At 39.1% G+C, this 21,686-nt stretch overlaps 1 pseudogene; it reads left to right on the top strand.

Annotated features, from left to right (window-relative positions):
- The window catches only part of LOC138310733 (monocarboxylate transporter 12-like), a 32,223-nt pseudogene extending 16,480 nt beyond the window's left edge, over positions 1 to 15,743 (top strand).
- Positions 15,744 to 21,686: the final 5,943 nt, after the last annotated feature.

Raw genomic sequence — 21,686 nt, forward strand, 5'->3', positions numbered from 1 at the left:
TTATTTTTATAAGTTTTCTAATATTCTCAAGCCGCAGTTCGGCGCTTTGGAACAGGGCTTAGTGTAATTTCAAAACTTAAATATTCAGTCTGAGTTTTATACACCTATACAGTCTTTATTATCTGCTGGACGTTATCTAAAAATTAAGAAATACATATTACATGTAGGATCCTTTTTGCGTTGTATATATTGATTTTTTTCTCTGTATATATGATTGTGTTTATACGCATTGTTTTGATAATATAATATTCAAGTCATCTCGATCAACTTGTTGTTCAGAATGTTAACAGTAATACAAATTATTTACTTGTGAATTCTAAATTTACATGTATGTATCCTTGTCATACCTTCGCTACGATTGTCATTCACCACTGCTCCAGTATCAGGACTTATCCCCACTCACTGCTTTGATATTTGATAATGGTTAAAATGAATTATATCCTTGGTATGGGAACGGTGATCGATGAACCAATTCGATTGTATGATTGATTAATTAACGTCCTATTAACAGCTATGGTCATGTAAGGACGGTCTCCAATGCATGCGATATGCTGCGTGTATGTTGTGCGAGGTGTGTGTTTTGGGAAACTGCGGTATATTCATGTTGTGTCTTCTTGTATAGTGGAACTTTTGCCCTTTTTATAGTGCTATATCACTGAAGCATGTCGCCGAAGACACCAAGCAACACACCCCACCCGGTCACATTATACTGACAACGGGCGAACCAGTCGTCCCACTCCCTGTATGCTGAGCGCTAAGCAGGAGCAGAAACTTCCACTTTTATAGACTTTGGTGTGTCTCGGCCAGGGGACAGAACCCAGAGCCTTCCTCACAGGGGCGAACGCTCAACTCAAGGCCAAAAGTGAGGCGGTGCCAAGGGAGGCATTAGGAAAGATAAAGTCAGTTAGGAAGAAGAGAAAAGGTAAGATCCTAAATTTAGTCGCCTTTTACGATCATGCAATAGGGGCAGCAGGTACAATTCTAACGCCCTACCTGCAGGGCATGATGGCACGTAAACTTTTTGTGTCCCTATTTCCCTGATGCAATTATTCACTGTTGCCATACTTGAAAGGTCTTTATCACTACGGTGTTTATTCCCGTTGAAAACAAGCGTTCTGACGCCCTTCGCGGGTTAAGTTCATTTTACGAATTTAAAGTCAACAAAACAAGCGGAACAATATCAAGAAACAATGCACTTTCAGCACTAATATCGACATAAGTCGGGCACAGAACTCGATACCAGATAATAAGAAATTCCTGTAATAGTTGTAATAAATGTTTAGTTTCTTTAGTTTGATTCAATTTCTTAATTTAATGACTTGATCCCGAACATTCCAGTGACGTCACTTTTAGTAGGAGTGACTGAAACGGCGGTCAGTCCCGCCAAACAATGACGTCACAATCATCGGAATGACGTCGCTTACATATTTCCCAGGGTAGTAAAAAGGAGTACACACTCATTCCGTTTAGTGAATGCATCTTTTCTTGGTCGTCAAAGATACCATCTTTATATATATAATGAAAAATTTGCAGGATAAACATAATACACGTTCACTATCTTACAATACAAGTTTTATTTTGGTGTCGACAGTGAAAACAAAAATGACTCGGCAACAACAAAGAATACGTGGCATACACATCGCATTAATGAAAGTGTAAAAAAACGCAGAGACAATTCGAAGTACTAACTGCAAAAAAAAATTATAAAAAACAAAATACAACTAACTCATATTTCTTCATGGTTTTCTGAAAAAAGAAATGCAATTTTTGCAGTATCCCTGCATGTTCATGTCATTTCATTTCAAAAAATTTTAACTTTTTTTCTAAAATTGTTTTTACTTTATTAAAGCATATCGGTTTGTTTTGAAAATTATAATTTTTAGTATTAAATTACTTAAAATGGTAATTTCCGGATTTATTTGACCATGCACTGGCATGGGTTCCACATCAGAATAAACGTCACTATATATATAACTGATCTCGCTGATCATGACAACACGTTTAATATACATTGTTTACAGCCGGTGACTTTAAACATGAAAAAATTTGCAAAACTTACCAGTATTCACTTGTGAAATAAAATATAAAATTGCGATACTTCGATGATTATGATAATTTTCCTTTAATTTAATATTTGATCTGTCCGTCTAAATCACTCTCATTCACGCAATAAAACAACGTTTTCACTGAAAGTTGCGATTCATCCATTTCAAGCTAATTAAATATGTTTAGTTATCACATAGTCAGTATAAAACAGCAAAGTGGGAAATTCTACAAAAAGGAAAATGTGAATGCAAAACACAAAAATAAGCCAAGGTTATAATTTAATTGTATTTGCTAATATGTAGATCGGTCCAATATTGGAGACCTTTTGGAACCTCACGAACTTAAATATAACACTTGGTCAAGATCGTTTGCCATGGCCGCATTAATCGAAGAAAAATGATTTGTCTATCACTAGTTTGAGTGAAATAATTTGATGATAATATTATTGAGGAGATAACTGAAGGCTTATTTAGGCACTAACTGTTCACATTTTTTTTTAAGAAGCCAATGCTAATATAATGTAGGCTACGTCGCTTGTTAACTTACATTATATAATGTAGTAACAGACGCCCGGACAAGATACAGATACTCAGACAATCAACTGACTACTTTGAAAACACAAAAGCCAAAACAACAAATACTTATCAGAAGCGCCTTGAACTAACCGTTTCTTCGAAAAACTTTCGTTTGATTCAATTTCTAAATTTGTTGACTTGATCCCCAACATTCCAGTGACGTCACTTTTAGTAGGAGTGAATGAAACGGCAGTCAGTCCCGCCAAACAGTGACGTCACAATCATCGGAATGACGTCGCTTATTTCCCACGGTAGTAAAAAGGAGTACACACTCATTTGGTTTAGTGAATGCAACTTTATTGATCATCAAAGAAGCGTTCCGCTTTAAGCGAAATCGTGTAAATAACAGACAATTTGCTTTCGTTTTGAATACCATCTTCTGTATGTATAATGAAAAAGTTGCAGGATAAACAGAATGCCCGGTCACTATCTTACAATACAAGTTTTATTTTGGTGTCGACAGGGAAAATAGAGTGAAAATAGAGATAACTCTGCAAAACCTCATCATCTCATCTCATCGCAAAAACGATAGCAGCATCGATATTAATTATAGCAAAATAAAAATGTCCAACGTTGGAAATATTGCAAGTACATTCATTATTTACATAAACCAGTAATTAGAATAATCAGTTATTTAGACTAAATAATTTGCGAATCCCATACACCGCCACGCTAATAAATCATCATTTACAGTTTTTCGCATTTGCGCTAAAATTTGACTGTGCTTAAATAAGAACATTTGCAGTACATGTATTAACGTTTGTCACTGTCAAGGTTAAATGGAGTTTTCAAGTCTGGTCACCTGTCACTATTTTTGAAGAATGGCATCTCGCATACCTGTGAATAAAAAGAAATTAAGATCTACCATCTTGCTAAACTTTTATGTGTGGGGTGCCATCTTATGTTGAATTCCGCACCAAAAATTAACCAAAATATTCATGAAATTCCAATATTGATTGCCTCCCCCTGTCAGACACACACTTGACAGAATTTTAAAATTTCTTTATATATTTTACATCTACATGTATTGCCCAACCCACACATTAAACATTTGAACACATCTATATCCTTACACAAACATACATATATATATATATTTTTATCAACACCTAGCCAATCTAATATGCATATACCATATCCTACACAGAAACATTACAATAAGTAATTCTATAACCCTATCAAAGGCTTGTAGCTTCTCCCAGTTGTCATATCGTCGTTGATACACCACAAATCTAACTCCATATAGCCTATGTAGCCCTTCGTTGACGAACACAACATCTGTTCAGTAATGCTCCAATATGCTGACCATTAGGATGTAGCTGGTCATTCAAACACTTAGAAAAACCATTCCTATTCTCAATTCTTACGCAGAGTGGCGACTTGCAATATAAACTATACATATGAAATGAATAATACTTTTATTCATATTTATCAACAGTAGCAATGAGAATAAATCTAAGTTTCAACATGATCATTATTTTTTCACAATGTTTACAAAAATGTAACAATCAAAACCATAGTGTATATGTAATATATACGACACATAAGAAAATGCATAATCATAGCAGATCAAGTTAAGACTGGATAGATGTATTGAAGGAGTGCACATACACTGTGCACGTGTGCACAGGACCCTGTTCCCGGTATGCGGGATGTATTTCATTTTATACTACATACATGTATATATTCCTCTTTGAATATCAGAAGTTGAAAACATGTTGTCCGTTAGTATGTGTCGTATATAATCATATATGGTTAGCAAGATATGTTTTAATTACATATTGACTGGATGATATTAACTGACATGTAATATTTGAAACCAAGAAGGGTGAACGCTAACATTGCCTATGGGAGGAGATAGTCTTCGAATGAGAAGTGCGGGAAAGTTCTGCGAGTCTCGTGACACTCGACTTGTACCCGACCGATCACGTACAATTATTCGTCCATCTTGTGTCCACGTTCCAATAAGTGTTCCTATAGATTTCAAATGCCTAGCTTTGGCATACACCGCCGCTCGTTGCTTCGTAAGGGCTTCATTTAGATAGAAAGCGGGTTTGGTTTGGCTGTTCATAGCAAACGATTGGTTGTACTGAATCCTCGCGATTACTGTTCTTTTTGAATAGTTCAAAGCGGGCGCCATATACTTCCGCACGTGTACGATATGAGTTGAAACGTACTATTTATTATGTCCCTCGGGTGGGAGGAGGAGCTCGGTCCGACACGATGGGGATTACTTATATCAGCAGCTGTAATCATAACACCTAGATGTCTTTTACACGCCTCTACAACAAGCTCAGTAGTATTCTCGCCCTTGGATTCCTCAATTCCTCGGAATTAAGACAATTTTTCACTTATTATGTTAGGATCAGTGATTTCCGGTATTATACCGACACTTTGCCGGACATTGTCAGGTATAAAGATATAAAGATAATCACTTGAAATTTGCATACCAGGAAATGTCAATATAGCGCCAGTTTATAGTTTTCGAAACTGAGTGAAAGTCAATATCAAGTTTGTGTAACTACAATCTCATTTGTACGCTTACTTGGACGTCATTGTCTATATGCAGATGGAGTTGGATCCTTTTTAGTTTCGCTACTCCAGGGAAACGCTCATTCTCTCGACCACCGAAAGTCCACGTTGGCAAGCAATAATTGTTTATTTCCATGACAACTTCTAAAAATAAATTTATTGTCATTAATATTGTCCAATTGCTCGTGATAGATGACTATTAAACATCAGTTCAACTAATTACCAATATTTTGAATTCTAGGCTTTGGAATGTCGTTATTCTATGTGCCGGCATTTGTAAACGTTGGACTGTACTTCGAAAAACGAAGATCTTTGGCGACAGGAATAGCAGTGTCTGGATCTGGAATTGGTCCCCTAGTATTAGCCCCGATCACTGAAGTTTTCCTGCAGAAATACGGCTGGCGCGGGACACTTTGGATTTGGTCTGCTGTTGTCCTCAATACTGTGGTGTGTGGTGTCTTATACAGACCTATGGGTGATCTAGGAACTACGATAAAGAGACCTGAAGACAATAAGAAGACACGTACAAACTCGCCGGAAAAGTACAATGCTTCGGAGTGTATTACCGGATGTGTTCGCGTGATAAATATATTTGACTTAACTTTGCTACAAACACCAACATTCGCAGTACACATGATTGTGAGCTGTGGTTACATTGCAGGTAATTACTGGCTTGCGTTACCATAGGTTGTTTAGTTTTATTTGGTTAACTGTATACTGTATCTAAACACCTTTGCAATGTAATCGACGCTATAATGCATTTTTTTCGATCACACATGCAAAACCTCAGCATTAAAACAAATATGAAATAATTATCTATTAGTGAATGGAAAGTGTATCAATATAATAGTCTAAAATACGTTGAAATCAGAATGCATATATTCAGATCAATAGTTTGTTTCGTCCTTTCTAAATTTATTAATTTCAAGTTTAAAAATCATTGCTAATGCTGCATTCTTATTAAATGTGTTTTCGATTATAAGTTGTGTTAAGTTTATTTGGATTTTTTTTTCAAATTAATGAATGGTGTCATGAATGATGATTACACCAATTGGTGTCACTTGACTTATAATGAAACTAATATATATTTATATTGCAAGTGACGTATGACAATGATACCTTATGTTTTAGGATACAACATTCCGTTCGGTTATTCTGCCTGTACACGGCGACTCTGTTGGGCTGACATCTCAGGAAAGTGTCGTCCTGATTGCAATAATCGGAGTAACGAGTACTGTATCACGAGTAGTGATTGGTTATATATCAGACAAGCCTTGGGTCAACACATTTGTTCTGACTGGTACGATGCTTCTGATTGGTGGAATTTCTACATGCTTGGTTCCATTTTACACGAGTTTTACCTCCCTCGCGGCTTATTCCGCTCTTTATGGATTGGTTACAGGTAAGGTATGTGTGGGCAAGAGATGAAAGGAAACTTTTTGTTTTATTAATTAACGTCCTATTAACAGCTATGGTCATGCAAGGACGACCTCCCATGTATGCGGTGTGTTGCGTGTATGTTGTGCGAGGTGCGTGTTTTGGGAGACTGCGGTATATTCATGTTGTGTCTTCTTGTATAGTGGAACTGTTGCCCTTTTTATAGTGCTATATCACTGAAGCATGCCGCCGAAGACACCAAGCAACACACCCCACCCGGTCACATTATACTGACAACGGGCGAACCAGTCGTCCCACTCCCTGTATGCTGAGCGCTAAGCAGGAGCAGAAACTACCACTTTTATAGACTTTAGTGTGTCTCGACCAGGGGACAGAACCCAGAGCCTTCCTCACAGGGGCGAACGCTCAACTCAAGGCCAAAAGTGAGGCGGTGCCAAGGGAGGCATTAGGAAAGATAAAGTCAGTTAGGAAGAAGAGAAAATATAAGATCCTAAATTTAGTCGCCTTTTACGATCATGCAATAGGGGCAGCAGGTACAATTCTTACGCCCTACCTGCAGGGAAAGGAAACAGTATTTCCTACAAATGGAAAGTGCCTCTGATAATACAACACTAATGACGTATGCATACATATATTACAAACGCTAAATCGATCACTAAATCAATCTGATTGAAATACAGATCCTTATAACCACTCCGTTTAATAGGGGATCTGAGAACATCCCATTAAGGGTCATATTCTGATGGCTTTTTTACCACGCGTAATTCAGATCTAATCCAGTTTCTGCACGTTGCTATATCTATTAATTTATATACGATTAGCTTTGTTGTGCTCTTTGGGCGAGATGTCTACGTACACGGAAATAATTCTTTCAGATTTTCAAACTATTTCACTGTCAACATTTTGCCAGCAGCAATTTGCTGGGCCAAAGCCAAAGGTCACCTGGACATGACTCATCTGATACAAATAAACAAGTACATCACTATTTTCTTATTCATAATGTATTGCGTAACTCGTCCAATCGACTAAATCTACAATGTATTTACCTTTGGACGAGTTACGCAATGTATTATAAATAAGAAGATGGTGACGCAAGTTATTATTTATTTGCTTACATAGTGACCGACTAGACCTGTTACATGGACGGAAACACTGCATTTCGGCCGGGTTGGGTTATAGAATATGTTCCGGTCGATAACAAATAGTAACAAATCGTGGCATTTATGAAAAGTTTTCTCTACCAAAATACATCGTGTCATGCAACTCTTCGGTATATTAAGTGTTGGATAAATAAATTGATATTCCACTACTGGAATATGACCTTCAAGACTTCTAATAGGTTCTAATTTTAAACCTTGACCCAAACTACTACTTTTGCGTCTTTCTCTAATTCTGTATTCATAGAGGTCAATCGGCAAATCAAAAAGTCATATACATTATGCAATAAATCCATGTTTTAATTAGTTTAAACTCTAAATGTTTTGTCGCCTCATTTCGTTCCACATACATTAGACATGGAGCTACCAATCTGTGCAGAGATGGGTTAAACTTACCATGTGGTAATTTGATTGTAATAACTTCATTCTCATCAAAACAGACTCTCATCAAAATAGACTAACTTCAAAGTACATTTTGAGATGTATAGAGGTTCCCCAACAAGTGACTGTTGTTTTTCATGTTTATCAAACTCGAGTTAGTTAATTTTCAAATTTTGAAAAGACGAATCTTTTGACAATTTTAAAATTAACTAACGAGAGATTAGATAAACATGATAAACAACAGTCACGTGTTGGGGAACGTATTTATTTCATAACTTTAACTTTATATTTATACCATGATGACCATTTTCTCGTCTTCATTCAGGGAACCTTACCACCATACATTGTGTAGTGACATCTTCCCGATATAAAAGATAGTGCCTTAAGCCCTTAATAGAGGGCCAATATCCTATTGTTAAATACTTTGAATAAGCAACAACCTGTAAAACAGTAAATACAATGCTATTTAAAAGACGAGAGGCCCAGAGGGCCTGTATCGCTCACCTGGTTTGTAATGACAAGTACTGTTGTGAATACAGGTTAATTGTTTCCTTTCTGAAGGAATTTGAATATTAACCTATAATTCCCCTATTGGGCCCTGACCCCCAGGGGGTCAGAGCCAAACTTTATACAAGTACAAGCATCCTTACCTCAAGGATGCTTGTGGTAAAATTTGGTCACAATTCATGCAGAACTCTAGGACAAGTAGCGATTTATAGGATTTACCTCTATTTCCCCTATTGGGCCCCGCCCCTCATGCCCCCTGGGGGTCGGAGTCAAAATTTATACAAGTTCTGTTCCTCTTCCCCCAAGGATGTTTGTTACCAAATTTGGTTACAATCCATGCAGAACTCTAGGACAAGTAGCGATTTTAAGGAATTACCTCTATTTCCCCTATGGGGCCCCGCCCCTCCTGCCGCCGGGGGCCAGAGCCAAAATTTATCCAAATTCTTTTCCCCTTCTCTCAAGGATGTTTCTGGCCAAATTTGGTTATAATCCAAGCAGAACTCTAGGACAAGTAGCGATTTAAAGGATTTACCTCTTTTCCCCCTATTGGGCCCCGCCCCTCCTGCCCCCGGGGAGGGGGTCAGAGCCAAAATTTATACAAGTTCTGTTCCCCTTCACCGAAGAATGTTTGTGGGCAAATTTGGTTACAATCCATGCAGAACTCTAGGACAAGTAGCGATTTAAAAGATTTACTTCTATTTCCCCTATTGGGCCCCGCCTCTCCTGCCCTCGGAGGCTCAGAGCCAAAATTTATACAAGTTCTGTTCCCCTTCACCCAACAATGTTTGTGGCCAAATTTGGTTACAATCCATGCAGAACTCTAGGACAAGTAGCGATTGAAAGGATTTACCTCTATTTCCTTATTGGGCCCCGCCCCTCCTGCTCCCGGGGAATCAGAGCAAAAATTTATACAAGTTCTGTTCCTCTTCCCCCAAGGATGTTTGTTACCAAATTTGGTTACATTCCATGCAGAACTCTAGGACAAGTAGCGATTTTAAGGATTTACCTCTATTTCCCCTATTGGGCCCGCGCCAAAATTTATACAAATTCTGTTCCCCTTCTCTCAAGGATGTTTGCGGCCAAATTTGGTTATAATCCATGCAGAACTCTAGGACAAGTAGCGATTTATAGGATTTACCTCTATTTCCCCTATTGGGCCCCGCCTCTCCTGCCCTCGGAGGCTCAGAGCCAAAATTTATACAAGTTCTGTTCCCCTTCATCCAACAATGTTTGTGGCCAAATTTGGTTACAATCCATGCAGAACTCTAGGACAAGTAGCGATTGAAAGGATTTATCTCTATTTCCCTATTGGGCCCCGCCCCTCCTGCTCCCGGGGGATCAGAGCAAAAATTTAGTTCTGTTCCTCTTCACCCAACAATGTTTGTTACCAAATTTGGTTACATTCCATGCAGAACTCTAGGACAAGTAGCGATTTTAAGGAATTACCTCTATTTCCCCTATTGGGCCCGCTCCTCCTGCCCCCTGGGGGTCGCGCTTAAATTTATACAAATTCTGTTTCCCTTCTCTCAAGGATGTTTGCGGCCAAATTTGGTTATAATCCATGCAGAACTCTAGGACAAGTATCGATTTATAGGATTTACCTCTTTTTCCCCTATTGGGCCCCGCCCCTCCTGCCCCCGGGGGAGGGGGCTCAGAGCCAAAATTTATACAAGTTCTGTCCCCCTTCCTTCAAGAATATTTGTGGCTAAATTTGGTTACAATCCATGAAGAACTCTAGGACAGGTAGCGATGAGCCCCGCCCCTCCTACCCCCGGGGGAGGGGGTCAGAGCCAAAATCTATACAAATTCTGTTTCCCTTCTCTCAAGGATGTTTGCGGCCAAATTTGGTTATAATCCATGCAGAACTCTAGGACAAGTATCGATTTATAGGATTTACCTCTTTTTCCCCTATTGGGCCCCGCCCCTCCTGCCCCCGGGGGAGGGGGTCAGAGCCAAAATTTATACAAGTTCTGTTTCCCTTCACCGAATAATGTTTGTGGCCAAATTAGGTTACAATCCATACAGAACTCTAGGACAAGTAGCGATTAAAAAGATTTACTTCTATTTCCCCTATTGGGCCCCGCCTCTCCTGCCCCCGGGGGCTCAGAGCCAAAATTTATACAAGTTCTGTCCCCCTTCCTTCAAGAATATTTGTGGCTAAATTTGGTTACAATCCATGAAGAACTCTAGGACAGGTAGCGATGAGCCCCGCCCCTCCTACCCCCGGGGGAGGGGGTCAGAGCCAAAATCTATACAAATTTTGTTCCCCTTCTCTCAAGGATGTTTGCAGCCAAATTTGGTAATAATCCATGCAGAACTCTAGGACAAGAAGCGATTTATAGGATTAACCTCTTTTTCCCCTATTGGGCCCCGCCCCTCCTGTCCCCGGGGGAGGGGGGGGGGGGTCAGAGCCAAAATTTATACAAGTTCTGTTCCCCTTCACACAAGAATGTTTGTGGCCAAATTTGGTTAAAATCCATGCAGAACTTTAGGACAAGTAGCGATTTTAAGGATTTACCTCTATTTCCCCTATTTGGCCCCGCCCCTCCTGCCCCCGGGGGCTCAGAGCCAAAATTTATACAAGTTCTGTTCCCCTTCTCCCAAGGATGTTTGTGGCCAAATTTGGTTACAATCCATGCAGAACTCTAGGACAAGTAGCGATTTAAAGGATTTACCTCTTTTCCCCCTATTGGGCCCCGCCCCTCCTGCCCCCGGGGAGGGGGTCAGAGCCAAAATTTATACAAGTTCTGTTCCCCTTCACCCAAGGATGTTTGTGGCCAAATTTGGTTACAATCCATGCAGAACTCTAGGACAAGTAGCGATTTTAAAGATTTACCTCTATTTCCCCTATTGGGTTCCGCCTCTCCTGCCCCCGGGGGCTCAGAGCCAAAATTTATACAAGTCCTGTCCCCCTTCCCCCAAGGATGTTTGTGGCCAAATTTGGTTACAATACATGCAGAACTCGACAAGTAGCGATTTAAAGGATTTACCTCTATTTCCCCTATTGGGCCCCGCCCCTCCTGCCCCCAGGGGACAGAACCAAAATTTATACAAGTTCTGTTCCCCTTCCCCCATGGATGTTAGTGGACAAATTTGGTTACAATCCATACAGAACTCTATGACTAGTAGCGATTTAAATGAAATGTTGACGGACGGACGGACGACGGACGCCGCGCCATGACATAAAGTCACCGGCCCTTCGGGACAGGCGAGCTAAAAATGCGCTATGAACAATAACCCGAAATTGAGAGCCAGTCGGAATCAAGAGATGTTGGAATTGACCAATCAGAGGCGCCGTAGGTGTTTACATAAACGATAACCAACTTAAATGGAATTGATCACGTGTTTTTTCCATTGTGAAACATGCATAATTATCGGATAACTTGTTTTTATTATGGAAAAAAATGGTATTGCAGCTACACATATGGTCCTTTTAAACACAAACCTTGTGAAACTGATGGGGGCAGAGAACCTCACCGGATCAGTCGGACTACACTTCCTGTTGATGGGGGTAGGAGCTGTCATCGGATCCCCGATCGCAGGTAAACACTTCATGCTTGTTTGTGGCACTGTGTTTCAGTGAAATGACACTATAGTAAACTTTATCATTATCAAAATGTTGCAAGGGCACATATGCTCAATCTGATTAAAATACAGATCCTTATTATCAATACGTTTGATTAGAGGATCTGACAACATTTCATTAGGGGTCACGTTCAGATGACCTTCTGGAAAATGGCCAATTAAATTGGCACTGTCAGAATCTTGACTGGGGACGAAAACAATGAAAAAGCTATCCGAATTATTTTCATGCATGTTGTCATCTCGCCCAAAGACCACAACAAAGCTAAATGTATATGTATACTTGGATGAAATGGCGTTATCAATCGTTAGCAATGTGTAGAAAATGTATGTCATCTGAAGTATACGTGGTAGAAAGGTTATTTTAACATGACCCTTTTTTGGATGTTCTCTTATCCTCTATTTAACGAAGTGGTTATAAGGATCTGTATTTTAATCGGATTGACATATGTCTATAACCACACTGTTTCAATACATAAATAAATGAAGGCTTCGTTATCACCATCGAAAATTATTATATTATAAATATTATAATATTAATTTGGGTTTGTCCGTCTTTCTGTAACACTTCGTTTTCGTGCAATATTTGTACCAAATGTAAACCGATATTCTTCAAACTTGGTGACAAGGTTGAATGCCTCAAGGGCTCGGCCATGTACAATCGCGACTGTCGATGGACCTTTTCTTAGTAATATGGCCCTGTGAATTATTAAAATGTCATTTTCTGCCATTTCCGTGCAATAAGTGTATAAAAGTAAACCTAATTTCTTAAAAGTTAGTATCGAAGTTAAATGCCTTAAGAGCTCAGCCAAGTTTAATAGTCACTTTCAGCTGACATTATTTTACACATCTTATTTCCGAATAAGACTTCAGTTTATTTTTTTCATGTTTCAAACCAAGATTAAACCTTACCTCAGTAATGTTTACCTACAATATGTCCTGAAAGCGGGGAAATTCCAAGAATTTGCTTGTTAGAAGTATATACGATCATAGTATCCCAAGTCACAAATGATTCAGTACGTGGACGTCGTTTATTATTTATAAGACTAGTTCATTTTAAATAACCTTTGCTATCAATAGACATTTCTAACAAATTTGGTTCATATAAGGACAGGCTCCCGTGTATGTGGTGGGTTGGGTGTGTGAAGTGCAAGGCTCGTGTTAACGATGAGTATTCGATAGAGCTAGTTTTCATATGTTGTCACGAATACAGCTATTTTTTTCTTCATTAGTTACTGTATTACAACATGTGTACTCGATATTCTAATACAAATGTACCTTATATGTTTAAAAGAAAATAATTGGTATTGTATTCTTCTCTCTATTTTTCTTTCTTGTAGGATTGTTTTTGTATCAGCGGGACCTTATAGCAAATATCATATTGATGGTGACGTGTCGATAATTTATAATGAATACATAATATACCATATACATGTAATGTAAAATAACAGATGTAAGAGTAAAATGTTGTTGTTGATTTGCATTTTAATTCTAAGGTGCCGTGTCCGAATTTGAGTGGAACTACAATAATGCCTTCTACTTCGGAGGAGTGGTCATTAGTTTGGCCGGACTCTGTTATATACCTATTATCTACCTGGTTCGAGAGGGAAATGAGCGGATCGTCGATATTGAAGGACTTACCAACAGTGGTTTTGGGGCTAAACGATCTCCGAACATTAGTATTGTATCCTGGAAATCATTTTCAAGTTAGCAAAATTAATATACTAAGAGCAAATGAAGCTTTGCATCATACAGTGCGTATACTTCCCACTACCTATGTACTTTTATTTGGAATCAATATATCAATCGAATTGCGATACAATGTATTAAAAGCGAATGAAGCTAGGCCAACCTGATGCAGTATGTATAATAGGATGTGTGGTTTGTCTATACAGCTCTAACCGCTCTAACTTGAACCCGGATTCGTCGAACTGGTCGCACTGTTCCGATGGTATCCCTATATACTCTATGTAACAAAACCCCGGATAACTTGAACAGCGTCGAATACCCCTTATTACTCGAACAGAAAGATATCCCCGTTTCATCAAATACCCATGTATTCGTCGAACAGTTATTCGGCCCTTGATAATTTGTTTACCCGTGTCACACCTGATTGCACAGATCGACATGGATAATAGCTCACCATCTGTGATTATGTAACAGGCGAGGTATTCACCTGTCTGGATGTATCATATATAGTTACCCGGGTTCGGTACTCTGAGTTCCGTACCAGTTATGGTGTAGCAGGAGGGGGTCTCGGCGAATGGGTGAGCCTTCCATGTATAGTGTAGATGGTAATTCGCGTTGTGTTTTAGTATATATGGCTTATCACCCATTCCTCAAGTTCTCCCTCTGCAATGTTCTTTTGAGATTCCGGCGGGACACAATGGAAAGTATAACCAGAAGATGAAATAAATGTCAACAGTTTATTATATTAAACACAAAGTAAACAGATAACAAAAGCAAAAAGTAGAAGAATTATCCTAGACTTAATTGAAATGTACAAAGTACTTGATTCACATTTATAATCATGCATTGAAATTCACTATAATGAATACTTCTGAACTGAATAAAATCATAAAATAAAGTAACCAAAAGATTCACTGATTTTTCTATTAGCCCAAGAAAATATATAATATGTAGTAGCTATCATTACTAAGAACTAACGAAATCTAATGAAATATGTAAATTATATTTATAGACCAATTGACTTAATTAATAGGTCTCCTGTATGCGTAATAACCGCCCCCAACCCGAAGTACCAATTGCCATGTCCCAACTATTGACCTTTAACCCAAAGTAACAGAACAGACCGGCATCTTGACCCACACACGCTGTTAGAGCACAGGTTTAATTTAGATATGGAATTTAATAACTTTGCACAACATTTACAATGAAGTTAATAGTGGAAGTTCTGAGGGTTTAACCACACATCCCTAACGCACTGGGCCGACCTAAACCTACTTGTCTCACCCTAGGACGTACGATACCCGTTCAACCGAGGCGCTGTCAACGCACCCCCATTCCCCACTATTTCCGGTACGACAAAATTATATATAAGCTTGCCCACTGTTCGAGACCACAGATAGAATCACATGCGCTTCCCAATAATGGCTAACCGTCATTATAATTACTTGTCACTGTTAAACAACATTTCCGGTAAATAGACGGTAACATCCTGTCTTTCTCCCAGGTAATGTCACCCCAAAATATCTAATTATCTTCTGAACTAGTTACATTATCGCCGACAAGCAGTAATTACGCTATATCTGGCCAACACACACTGGATTACCACACGGCCAGCTTACTTTTTATTTGTACTAGTTACAGTTTTTAAATGGTACTATCGGAATGATTTCCGTATTTTTTTCATTCAATTTCATATTATATTCTATCTGAGTTTGGAGGTAATAAGGAGGCATGGTGCACCATAGTACCTCTATTCCGAAGACTGCTGGCACTTATCAGTGAATAGGCTGGCTCTACCAGACCTGTAACCAATCTGCTATATCGCGTGCGCGCACGAATATTTATACCTGCCGTGCGGTAGAGACGATGTCTCACATTGCTTTAACGCCCCTCACAATAGACCAATCAGAGCGCTCGGCACATAGCTCCGAAGGCTGTAGTTTCAATCATGGTCGTCTGTAGTGCTGGTTTCGAACACCTAAAATGTAACTTGACTCTCTACTTCTCTATAAGAAACTTGAATGAAAGTCAAGTGTCATTCATTTGAACAAAGTCTGTAGCGATTCATCCCAAAATGTCATATGCCCCATATCAGATCTCTAGTCCTCTTGGTTATGAAGGAGAAGTTGTCTAAAGAATTTAGCCTATTTGACCCCATATGTCTCTTGTTTATTAAGAAGAAGTCTTAAGATATTTCAGGCCTATTTTCAGGTATCTAGGCATCTTTGTTATTAAAAAAAAGTCTGTTAAAAATTTTCACCTATTTGACTCCTGTGACCTTGAATGAAAGTCAAGGTCGTTCACTTGAACAAACTTGGTAGCCCTTCATCCCAGCATGCTATAAGTCAAATTTCTGAACTCTAGGTTGTTTAAATGGAAAAGGTGACGCTGGACGGCCGGACAACGGAGGCTTCACCACAGCATAAGCTCACTTGACCTTCTAGTGGATTAACCGTGTCAGTATTACCTACCTACACGATCGCCAGTCGTTGTTTAATGTTAACTTTATTTGAACATTTCATTAACTGATCGATTTTTATCTTGTAATAATTTTCCATGTAAATACCAAAACTGTCGATCCGTGTAGAAGGTATTCCTTGTGAAATCATAAAAGAGGCAGAAGAAGTCTATGTTGTTTTCATCCAACCGGCTAACACAATACTATTTATCGAAAGATGAAAACGATACCAAATTTTGATTGCGCAAAGTACAAATCAAATTGATCCATATTCGTTTTAAGGTCACCTTAGAAATATCCAGTGACCTTTTCTAATCGCCCTTTGTTCGTCGTCGTGCGTCTTGTGTCTGTAGACAATTTACATTATCGACTTCTTCTCCAAAATCGTTGAAGCAATTTCAATGAAATTTTGCGCAAACTTTCTAAGGCATAAGGCCAATCCAAATTGTGAATTATATGACCCCCACCCCACAGGGGGCTGTGGGAGGGGCCAAAAGTGAAAAAAGTGGCTAAAATCTTCGTCTCCACTCACAGAGGTGGTATAATCAGATACTCTTGATAGATAGAATGGTCTCAAGGTCCTCTATAAAAATTGTGAATTATATGACCCTTGGGTCTTAGGTTTTCCCTGGGGAGGGGGTTAAGTTTACTATAGTTTAAAATGGAAAACACATTTTTGAACATTATTTGCTTATTTTTCATAGGAAATTAGCTAATCTGTGTTAGAATTATTAGCCTGAGATAGTATTTAAGGTCATATTCATATTGGTCTTAGCCAACCCCCAGGGACCAAAAGGGGTAAATTGGTTAGATCTTCAAAAAATCTTTCTTCTGAATTCACAGTTTTAATGGAACCAAATACTCTTCATCGATCGAAAGATCTTAAGTTACTTTACAAAATATTTCATGGCCCTGGGATCTCCGATTTTTCCCTGGGGAGGGAGTCAAATTTACTAAAGTTTATACAGTCAAAACACATTTATAAACATTATTTGCTTAGTTTTAATAGGAATTGAGTCAGACTGGGTTAGAATTATAAGCTTGAAATAGCATTTTAACACCATATCCATATTAGTCCTTGCTGACCCCCAGGGGCCAGAGGTTGGGGCCAAATTGGGTCAAAATGGCTAAAATTTCAAAATTCTTCTTCTGAATTCACAGGTTTGATGGAACAAAATAATCTTCATAGATTGAAAAGTGAAATCTGTAAAATCACTGACACTGACTGACTTCTAGTTTGGTTTTGTTGTTTAACGTTAGCAAAGCAAATTGGAATTTTAAGTATAATGTTTGGTAACATAATACTCTATCAAAATGAAAAAAAAAGAAAAATTCCAAAACGAAGTTTCAACTTTAAAGTGTATTCCAATTTGTAAATACTTTCTACAGATTTGAACCAACTTTGCAATGGTCTTTCTGCATCAGCACTCAGGTGACTGTCAAGGCCTCTCGGGCTTCTTGTTATCAGTGCATTTCGTATTTTTCCCCGTTTATTGTATTTCGTAAATTTCCTCGTAAACACATGTCACCTAACGCTTTTTCAAGGTAGAACTAGACATTTGATTTGCTTTCTCATCAGCATTTCCAAACACTCATTTTATGTAATACATATATTTTCAACTTTATATTGCTACCAAAACAAAAGATCCCAGAGAGATATTGACGCCCACCAAAGAATGATCTACGTCTGACAATGGAAAGAGGAATCTGTTCTCTCCTTTTAGGCTTTACTACATATTATTATGCAATTTGTAAAGATCCTTTCAGTATTTTCGAAAATGCAATATGTACAACTAAGGTCATGGGGGAACCTACATGTGAAATTTGAGACAGATCGCTTCAGTACTTTCTGCGATATCGGTAACAAAGTTCAAGTATCAATGTTCAAGATGGTCTGTCGACCATCTTCTATACCGATCAGTTCTAAAATGCAATATGCTTAACTAGACCCCTTGGGGAACCTGCATACATGGGAGGTCGCCCTTATATGACCCTGGCTGTTAAAATAATCAAACAAGCAAACAAACTAACGGTAACAAGCTCTAACTATCAAAATCCAAGATGGCCATCTTGTTCATCGATCGGTCCGAACATGCATTATGCTCAACTAGACCCATCGGGGAACCTGCGCATGAAATTTGAGACAGATCTCTCCATTACTTTCTGCGAAATAGCTTCCTATTGACATAATCCAAGATGACCAAACTTATATGACCGATTGGTTCCAAAATGCAATAGTCACAATTAGAGCCCTAGGGAAACCTACATATGAAATTTGAGAAAGACCCCTTCAGCCCTTTCTGAGAAATAGCGGTCACATGCTTACGGACGGAAGGACGGACGATGATAAAAAATCATGAGAAATACAAAATGCTGAAAGGTACAGTAATTAAAATGCCATTGACCTACACTTGTTTGTCGTAGTTTGAGACCGGACATTTTTTTACTGTCGACAATCGATCCTGACCAACCTCGGATGAGTCGAATATCCTTTGTTCCTCAAACTAATGATCTGGTCCCCTGCCGTTCGAGTTATTGAGGTTTTACTGTATTTCCGAAGTTCAAATACAAATTCCATACATATTTGTACATGGAAATTATATAATGTACTCTTTCACATACAGATAACTTTGATCGGTAAGGATTTTTGGAAGTCACTGGATATTTGTACTATGGACATACATCAAACCCATTATAATAATTTCAAGACATTGTAGAACTAACAATTACATTTTAAATTGTTCCAAACATATTATGACCGGGTGGGGGGTGTTGCTTGGTGTCTTCGGCGGCATGCTTCAGTGATATAGCACTATAAAAAGGGCAACAGTTCCACTATACAAGAAGACACAACACGAACATACTGCAGTCTCCCAGTACACTCACTTCGCACAACATACACGCAACACACCGCATACATGGGAGGCCGTCCTTACATGACCATAGCTGTTAATAGGACGTTAATTAATCAAACAAACAAACAAACAAATCAGATTGAGATGGTCGCTGGCCCACTTCCTGTTTTAAGATTTCAGTCTCCGATCTCAATGAAAATTGGTCCATAGGGGTTTTAATTGATGCCAAACAACATGCAAACATTTTCGTAAAGATTTTGGTATTCCAAGATGGCCGCTGGCCCACTTCCTGTTTTAAGGTTTCAGTCTCCGATCTCAATGAAAATTGGTCTGTAGGCGTTTTAGGTAATTGATGCCAAACAACATGCAAACATTTTCGTAAATATTTTGGTATTCCAAGATGGCCGCTGGCACACTTCCTGTTTTAAGGTTTCAGTCTCCGATCTCAATGAAAATTGGTCTATAGGAGTTTTAATTGATGCCGAACAACATGCAAACATTTTCGTAAAGATTTTGGTATTCCAAGATGGCCGTTGGTCCACTTCCTGTTTAAAGGTTTCAGTCTACGATCTCAATGAAAATTGGTCTGTAGGGGTTTTAATAGATGCCGAACAACATGCAAACATTTTCGTAAAGATTTTGGTATTCCAAGATGGCCACTGGCCCACTTCCTGTTAAGGACAATCATATTTTATAAAGGACCGAGGTAAGACCAATAGGGATGGTATGACCGAGGTCCAAAATGGGAGCTTTGCTAAAATTTGGCTTTAAAATCTGACTCCTCCTTATATTAATCCTTGAATGGGTTTCGACCATATTTGGATGAAGGGCTACCAAGTTTGTTCAACAAATGACATTTACCTTTTTCAGAAACTTACATATTCAACTAAAGAGTTCCTTGTATTGTTTATATTAATCGTTAACCAATACTTTATATTGTGACTTTGTTGTTTTGTGCCATGAGTCAGATGACCGTTAAGGCCCATGGGCCTCTTGTTTCATTTAAAAGTACTTCTCTCTAAACCTTCGTATTGGATAGCATATTTGTATGGTATAAATAGCATCATTGTAGTTCAAAATTAAACAAATATTGGAGTGAATTTTGCTAATTTTTCTAATTGTTCGAGTCTTTGTGATGATTACTAAAACAAGAGGCCCAGAGGGCCTGTATCGCTCACCTGGTTTGTAATGCCAAGTAATGTTCTGAATACAGGTTCATTGTTTCTTTTCTGAAGGAATTTTAATATTAACCTCTAAATCCCCTATTGGGCCCCACCCCTCCCGCCCCCAAGGGGTCAACAGAGCCAAAATTTTATACAAGTTCTGTTCCCCTTCCCCCAAAGTAGGATGATTTACCTCTATTCCCTTTGTGGCCAAATTTTGGTAACATTCCATTCAGAACTCTATGACTAGTAGCGATTTAAAGGATTTACCTCTATTTCCCCTATTGGGCCCCGCCCCTCCTGCCCCCGGGGGACCAGAGCCAAAATTTATACAAGTTCTGTTCCCCTTCCCCCAAGGATGTTTGTGGCCGAATTTGGTTACAATTCATGTAGAACTCTATTACAAGTAGCGATATAAAGGATTTACCTCTATTTCCCCTATTGGGCCCCGCCCCTCCTGCCCCCGGGGGACCAGAGCCAAAATTTAAACAAGTTCTGTTCCCCTTCCCCAAAGGATGTTTGTGGCCAAATTTGGTTACATTCCATTCAGAGCTCTATGACGAGAAGCGATTTAAAGGATTTACCTTTATTACCCCTATTGGGCCCCGCCCCTCCTGCCCCCGGGGGGTCAGAGCCAAAATTTATACAAGTTCTGTTCCCCTTCCCCCAAGGATGTTTGTGGCCAAATTTAGTTACATTCCATTCAGAACTCTACGACAAGTAGCGATTTAAAGGATTTACCTCTATTTCCCCTATTGGGCCCCGCCCCTCCTGCCCCCGGGGGGTCAGAGCCAAAATTTATACAAGTTCTGTTCCCCTTCCCCCAAGGATGTTTGTGGCCAAATTTAGTAACATTCCATTCAGAACTCTATGACTAGTAGCGATTTAAAGGATTTACCTCTATTTCCCCTATTGGGCCCCGCCCCTCCTGCCCCCGGGGGACCAGAGCCAAAATTTATACAAGTTCTGTTCCCCTTCCCCCAAGGATGTTTGTGGCCAAATTTGGTTACATTCCATTCAGAACTCTATGACTAGTAGCGATTTAAAGGATTTACCTCTATTTCCCCTATTGGGCCCCGCCCCTCCTGCCCCCAGGGGACCAGAGTCAAAATTTATACAAGTTCTGTTCCCCTTCCCCCAAGGATGTTTGTGGCCAAATTTGGTTACAATTCATGTAGAACTCTATGACAAGTAGCGATTTAAAGGATTTACCTCTATTTCCCCTATTGGGCCCCGCCCCTCCTGCCCCCGGGGGACCAGAGCCAAAATTTATACAAGTTCTGTTCCCCTTTCCCAAAGGATGTTTGTGGCTAATTTTGGTTACAATCCATGCAGAACTCTAG

Source organism: Argopecten irradians, chromosome 16 (genome assembly GCF_041381155.1).
Source record: "Argopecten irradians isolate NY chromosome 16, Ai_NY, whole genome shotgun sequence".
Classification (NCBI taxonomy): domain Eukaryota; kingdom Metazoa; phylum Mollusca; class Bivalvia; order Pectinida; family Pectinidae; genus Argopecten; species Argopecten irradians.